We start from the raw sequence: 7,514 nt of genomic DNA, 5'->3' as shown, positions 1-7,514 counted from the left end.
CGAGAACTATTTTGATTTACCCTCTGTGGCCCCTGCCCAGAACCCCGTTGCCAGCCTGGTGCACCTGTCTCCCAGCTGTTGGGCGCGTTGAGTGCAAAGGGCTCACAGCCGCGCTGTCATCTGGAGCGCCGCCCTTGGCCTATGGGAGCCACCCACGTGAGAAGTGCCTGGCACGTTAGCCCGCCCCCAGGGCAGGCCGCAGCCAGTGGCTGACTGACACGGGGTGCAAAGGCCAGCTCCCTGGCCTCGAGGTGGGACAATCCGTGGTTCCGTTCCTGCTCCCAAGCTCCCCACGGGATCAGGTTTAAGACAGGACTTCAGCTGAACCACATCGTGGCTGAGTTTCTTCCTCTAGCCCGCTTCCTTCACTTCCTTAAAGGCTTTTCTCCTAAGAGCCCTCCTCCATCAGTAGCTCATTTCCCTGGGAATCCCTTCCAGAGAATCCATCTTGAAACACCCTTCCAATAGCAGTGGGGGGGCGTCAGGTGGGAGGTCTTAGGTGCATATTGTGTGGTTGTCACTCTTTAAAGCGCGTGACCACACAGCTAGGCAGCACGAGCGTGTGTGCTGCTAGAATGGGGGTCTCCATCCCAGGACACCCTGCTCTGAATGGACGCATCTCCTCAAACACACGTGCACGGGCTGCCCTCACCCAGCGAGCCAGCGAGTCTCGAGGCGAGATGTAGGAGCAGACAAGCCGTGCAATAACTAACAAGCCAGCGCTGCGAGAAGGCGGCGTGAGCTTCACCGCCCCTCACGGAGAGGGGCCGAGGAAGCCGGCAAACAGAACCTGGGGGTCCAGGAGCGGTGAGGGGGTGGGCAGGCTGAGGCAGCTGAGACAAAGTCCAGAATGGGGCCAAGGTGAAAAGCGGGCACTGTGACCTCGTTCAAGTACATCCGTGCAACAAAGATGCTCATTGAATAAGCAAACCACCTGATGCTTTTGCATGGCAGGAAAAATAGTAATAAAACACCTGGCACTGCCTTTGGGCTGATCAGCCAATATCGTTATTCTCTCTCTCTGTCTCTCTCTCTGTCTCGGTCTCTCTCTCTCTGTGTCTCTCTCTCTCTATCTCTCTTTCTGTCTCTCTGTCTCTCTCTCTCTGTGTGTCTCTCTTTCTGTCTCTCTCTCTGTCTCTCTCTGTCCCTCTCCCCCTCGACGACTGAAGTACCCACTCTGTACGGCCTTCAGCTCAATCCACGCTGGTAATAGTGACAAGACTTTGATGTGCTCCTTATTCAACAGAATGTTGTTTAGCTCAAAGTGAGGAACAGACGCAATTCTTTGCTTTTAAATTATTAGCTCCCTAAGTCTTCTGTAATGATGTAGTTTGACTGAAGCGTGCAGTTTATTAACTACATAAAGACGACATTATCAGAGCGGAGAAAGGCGGCTGCGAGCTCTGCCATTCGGCCCGGCAGCAGGGGTTCTAGGTGCTTTGATCTCAATCAATGCTAAATGTCTTTGTGAGAGAGAGAGCGAGCCGAAATTATCTTTGGCATGGCAGCAGCATCAATTATTCAAGTCCTTTTCCTCATGAATTAAAGTGTTCAACTTCCAGCCCATTTGTGGGTTTGGGGCATTTTTTTTTTTTCTTTTAGTGTTGTTTTTCCAGTCAGGAAAGGCCCTTGGAATAAACCTCCAAGCGTTTGCTAATCATACTCCAGCTGACCTTTGAAAATTCACGTCTCCTCCTCCTCCTCCTTACTAATTGCTTTCCCCACCCTCACTCGGAGCCCTGGTCCTCTTCGAGGTGACCTGAAGGACTGCAGAGAAAACAGGGGCATTGTTTCTATCTGGCTTCGTGCCAGGATGGTCAGCAGAGGCCAATGAAGTAGCCCCTTGACAAGAAGTGTTGGTTTGAAATCTGATGAAACGGAGGCGTCCCCAGGCTGTTAGAACACCCCCGCCCCTGCTGACCTCAGCTGCCCGCCGTACCCCCCAAGGAAGAGGTCAGCTATCAAACCGCCCTACTGATCAAGACCCAGTTCCTTTGAATACACCCGCCCTCTGGGATGGTGATTTTTCCAACTGCAGGCTGAGACCCATGAGTGAGTCATCTAATCAATGTAGTGGATTGTGTCCAGCAGAATTGAAGAGAAAAGAAAAGGAAAGATCAGAATGCATTGGATGTATTAGGCTAAGTATTGTTCCTTGAAACTCTGTTTCAGATCTGAGTGCCCTGGGTCAACATACAGCATCACCACCACCACTTCCTCACCAGAGAAACCCTGAGACAAGGATCTGGGGGCAAGTCGCTTATTTGGGGGGGTGATTCCAGAAAGTTCTGTGCTAGGTGGGGTAAATGAGAGAAGAAGGAAGAAAGCCAATGAACTGCATGTTAATTACTGGGCTGCCACCATGGGCCACTGGAGCTCCGTCCCTCTGGGGACATTCTGAGTTGTCCCACCAAAAATGAGGGAGCTGAAACCTTGGTCCACAAATGCTTGTCCTCCATCGGTCAGGGTCTCGCCTGGGTATTAGCTCCCTGTCGCTTCTAGGATGCTCCATACGTAGACCAATATGCCCCCGTGGCCAGAGAACCCCTTCAGGCAAAGGGATAGGACAGAGCGGAGAGAAACTGTCTGTGATGACGCTGGGGGAGACCAAGGGGATGTGCAGGGAGCACAGCAGCACCTGCTCCACGACGTAAGATGTATTTTGTATCATGGATGGCGGTCAGAACAGTCTGAACAGACCTGCCCTAGAGGATAACGGTAGGAGAGCCATCACCCATACCACTGGAGTATTCTTTAAGCCTTCTAGACTCTTCTTGAAAGCTCTGCATCAACTACATTCACTAACTTACTACATTTACCTTACAAGTTAGTGACGTTGGTACTACATTTACCTTACAAGTTAGTGACGTTGGCACAGCAGAAGCCCATGTAGGTCAATGAGCCCAGCAGAGTGCTGGCCTGGATGGCTACTCAACAAAGGGTGAGTTGAATTCGAAACCAGTTTATGAACCACGGTGGGGGAATCACTGAGTACCTACTGAATGCTTGACATGGCGCTTGGTGCTGTGGGCAGTCAGGGCGTTGAGGTACTGATGCTCTGATCAGAAGACAACGCTAAGCAAAAAGCACCAGCTGGAAAACATCATGCAGCCAGTCAAAGACCGAGTCAGGAAGTAGGACTTGCCTCTGTGTGATGGTTAGGATCACGGTACCTGAGTATTTGGTCAAGTATTATTCTAAACGTTTCTGTGAAGGTGTTTGGGGATTAGATGAACATGTAAACGAGTCGATTTTGAATAAAGCAGATTGCCCTCTATAATGTGGGTAAGCCTCATCCAATCAAAGACCTCAGAAGAACAGACTGACCTCCCCCGAGCAAGAAGGAAATCTGCCAGAAGACAGCTTTTGGACTCAAACTGCAGCTCTCCCCAGCCTTCCTCCCCCATCAGATGTTAGATTCACCAAGTCTCCACTATCATGTGAGCCAATTCCTTAAAATCTCTCTCTCGATATCTGTCTATCTATCTACCTACCTACATACCTATCTGTGTATCTCCTTTTGGTTCTGTTTCTCTGGAGAACACTGATTAATAACACCTAGATTCTCCCTTTTCACTCACCCCCAACCCCTCACAACCCGGTCACCAAACTCTTTGGTTTCACCTCTTTATTATCTCCAGAATCAACCCCTCTTTCCCACCCACACCATCCCATCCACGCCATCTCCTTACCTGGATCACTGCACTCAACACATAACCAGACTCTGTCTTCCCACCACCTCAGGGACCTATGGCACATGTGTTAAATGTTGGCAGACTGGAAGCTGAGAACTTGACCTTGCCTAAGGTGACCTCAAGAGCTGAGCACGAAGGAGAAGAAGGCCAAGTAGGGGGCTGGAAGAGGAGAGAAGAAGGGTACATAAGATCTTCCTAGAGAAGGTACTGCTGGAAATGAGTCTTGGAAAAATGGATGAGTGTTTACCAGGCAGGATGATAAAAGAGTGTGAGAAAATTCCTGGAAGAAGGGAGTGGCATGATGGGTTTAGGGAACCAAACTCTATTTAAAGTGGTGTTTTTAAAAAATGTACGTTTAAAATTGTAGTACCCACAGTAGGTGAAATGGGTGCTTACATATTCTGCTGGGAGTATTTTCCTGGAAGGCAAATGACCAACAGGTATGAAGAGCAGTCAAACTTTTCCGCTCACTTGACAAGCAATACTTCTAGGAATTTTTGGGTAAGAAACGCCTGTGAAAGTGAAAAATTAGAAATATCCCAAATAGCCAACAAAATGGGATTAGTTCAATAAATATGCTATATTCCCTACAATTGAATACAATCTGATTATTTTAAATGATGTTGAGATGAATATTTATTGTCATGGGAAAGTGTTCATGACAAATTAAGTGAAAAAAGTAGGTATTAAACTGGGTGAAAGGTACGTGGGAACGCTCTGTACTACTTCACAACTTTTCTGTAAATCTAAAACTATTCTCAAATGTAAAAGTTTGTCTAAATACCTTAAAAACCAGATATTCACAGTACTGTCTTATTTGTACTGATATTTGACACACACACTGAAGAATATATTTGAAGGTGATCATAGTGGTTATTCTGTGTGGGAGGATCAGGGGCACTTATTTTCTTCTTTTTACTTATCTGTATTTTCTATCTTTTCTACAATGACTGTGGAGTACTTTTGTCGTGCTTTTAACAAGAAAAATAAAGTTTATCTTAAATTTTCTTAAATTTATCTTAAATGTTCTTTAAAGGGAGCTTATCAAAGAGGGAAAGAAGAAAGACCAGTGGCTAGAGGAAAATAGTATCAAGAGATGGTTTAACATTTTATTTTAGTCTTTATTCCAATTCTAAAATAATATATTCTAATCATGTAGAAATCTGAACATTACTAAAATGTACAAAAAGTGTAATCATCACTCATAAGCTTGCTTCTCAGAAATGATCACTGGGGAGTGGACTCTGGTGCTCCACTGAGAGCCCACGGATACCTTCGACCATTTCTGGAGCTCCTCTCCTGGGTCCAGTGTGGCTTTGCTTCTCACCACCAGCACCTGTGACTCTCTTTGAAGGGCTACCTTCAGGATCCTGGAGCTACTTTGCCCGAATGTGCAGAGAGGGAGAGGTGGCTGGGCAGACTATACGCGAAGGAGTAGAACATGCGGTGAGGCATAATTTACACTCCTGAGTTTCCCTGTGGGAGGAGACTGGAGCTTAACTATACTGAGACTGCATTCTGACTTGGCTTCCTCCCCACCGCTATCCTGCTTCCCCCTCCCTGACCAGGTTCTCCTGGAAGCACTTCCGTAGTAAATCACCTGCACACGAATCTGCATCTCAGGGTCTGCTTTTAGGAAAACAGCTATGTTGTTGCTATTGATGCTCAAATGCATCTCCTTCCCTTCTTTTCTCTATACATACAACACATGTTGCACGGCTCTGACACGCTGTACTTTATGGACAACTTGGCTCTGATCTTCCCAGAAGCCAGTGCTGAGAGATCCATGATTGGTCACATGATTCAAGGCATCCATGGGATTAAAAAAAAAAAACCATAGCTGGAGAGAAGCAGAGGTATGTTCTAGTATTGAGTGCAGAGAAAAATTTACCCTGTGACTTGCAGAGAGCCACCTTCTCAACAACTGCCTGCAGTGATTACAGTAACAAAGTCCATAAGCTGAAGGCAAAGAGCTGAAGTGGTGTGGCTGAGGAAAAGATGCTCTGATGCTCTGATAAAATCCAAGGTTTAAATTCAGCATGTAATCAGGGATTGCACAAGCAGATGCCTGTGGAGGCAAGGTGCTGTAAACGAGACACCAGTGAGAACAAAAATGACCGGAGGGCGCATTTCCTGTAGGAGCCACTACACAGCTCTATGGAGGAGTTGCCATGGGGGAACATTGTGGCCAGACCTTCAAGAGGACCTGAAAATCAGAATTTATATGTAAAATATCTCAATTTTTAAATACTGGAAATCTTTTTTGTTTTTAAAACACCAGGCCAAACAAATATGATTGTGGGCCAAAGTCAACCCATGATTAACAATTTGCAAGCACTGTTCTACGGGGGGAAATAATGCAGAGAAAGGGAAAAATAAGGCATGTTCTTCAAATAAGCCAACAAAAAAGCTACCTCTCACAATTTACCTTTTAACTGCATTTTTCTATTGCTAAAACCATATTGTACAGTCAGCTTTATCTTCTATTTTCATTTATCACAAGCATTTTCTAACACCATTAAATGTCACCTATGAAAATAATTTTCATGGCAACATTACAGAAGTAGTTAAAGTGCCAGGGAGTTTTTGTTTGTTTGTTTGGGGATTTTTGTTTGTTTGTTTGTTTTTACTTTAGGAAATAACACCGCATTTCAGATAATTTCCTCCAACTAGACCCCTAGGTGTGGAATTACTTGGTAAGAAATTGTTTTAAGCTCTAAATTCATATCAAGATTTAGAAATGCTGTTGCATATATCAATAGTTCGTTTCTTTTTATTGCTTTTTTATTGCATTCTACTGTATGAATATACCAAAGTTTGTTTATTCATTCTCCTGTTGATGGACACCAGAATGTTGATGGAATAATAAAAAGGTCTTTAGTGCCAAGTTTAAGAACCACTGAGATACACACAGAACATGGATGATCATAAATACCAATGAGGGAAGGAAAAAATAGTATTACCTGTATACCCCTCATCATACATGGTGGGTCAAGTGGGTGAAGAGAAAGGTGAAAGAAAAAGTTGTTTGAGGACTAAGCATTTTTTTCTGTATTCTACATAGGAGTGATAACACCAGGGAATTTCAACTATGTCTTGGGAAAAAGAAGAAAGAGTTGAAAGTCACCAGAAATGTGGCTTATGAGGTCAAATATGTAGAGTCAGCCTCCAGGGAGAAAGGACTAAAGAACACATATTTAGACACGTAAGTAAGTGGTGGGGCTGAGGCATTTGCCTATGAAAACTCTTGTGACATCGAGCGGCCACACAACACACATCCTCCCTGGGCGCCATCAACGTGCACTCATGGTCTCTAACCACCAGTGGGTCCTCGACGCTGCCAGGCACCCTCCGCATTCCTCTGGCCCTTTCTCACTTCACTCTCCTCCAGATTCTGCGCTTGGATCTCTTCTCTTCTCACCCTCTGCTCGGTCCCTCAATATCCTCCTCGAACCCCAGGCCTTCAACGCTCCCATCATGTCTCTGAGGAAGCCCACAAAAGCTACATCACCCATCCCGTCTCCTCTCCCAGGAACCCATTCGGCGTCTTCAGACTCAGCGTCATGAATTTCTCTCCCCCAAACCACTTCCTCCTCTTGGTTTCCTGGTCCCATCAAAGGCAGCTCCGTTCTCTGACTCACAGGGCTCCCCAGTCTCAGCGCCTTTGCCTTCACCCTCTCCTTTCCCCTGATGACATGTTCCACGCCTGTTCGACCTCTGGGCTGCTCTTTCCTTTCTAGTTCCATTGCTGTCACCCTTGTGCAGTCCCCTTACCTCTCCAGCCCTATGGAGATTTCACAAGCTTGCTGCGGCTCTATC

Source organism: Physeter macrocephalus, unplaced genomic scaffold, assembly GCF_002837175.3.
Source record: "Physeter macrocephalus isolate SW-GA unplaced genomic scaffold, ASM283717v5 random_245, whole genome shotgun sequence".
NCBI classification, from domain to species: Eukaryota; Metazoa; Chordata; class Mammalia; order Artiodactyla; family Physeteridae; genus Physeter; species Physeter macrocephalus.
This window is presented reverse-complemented; position numbering follows the sequence as displayed.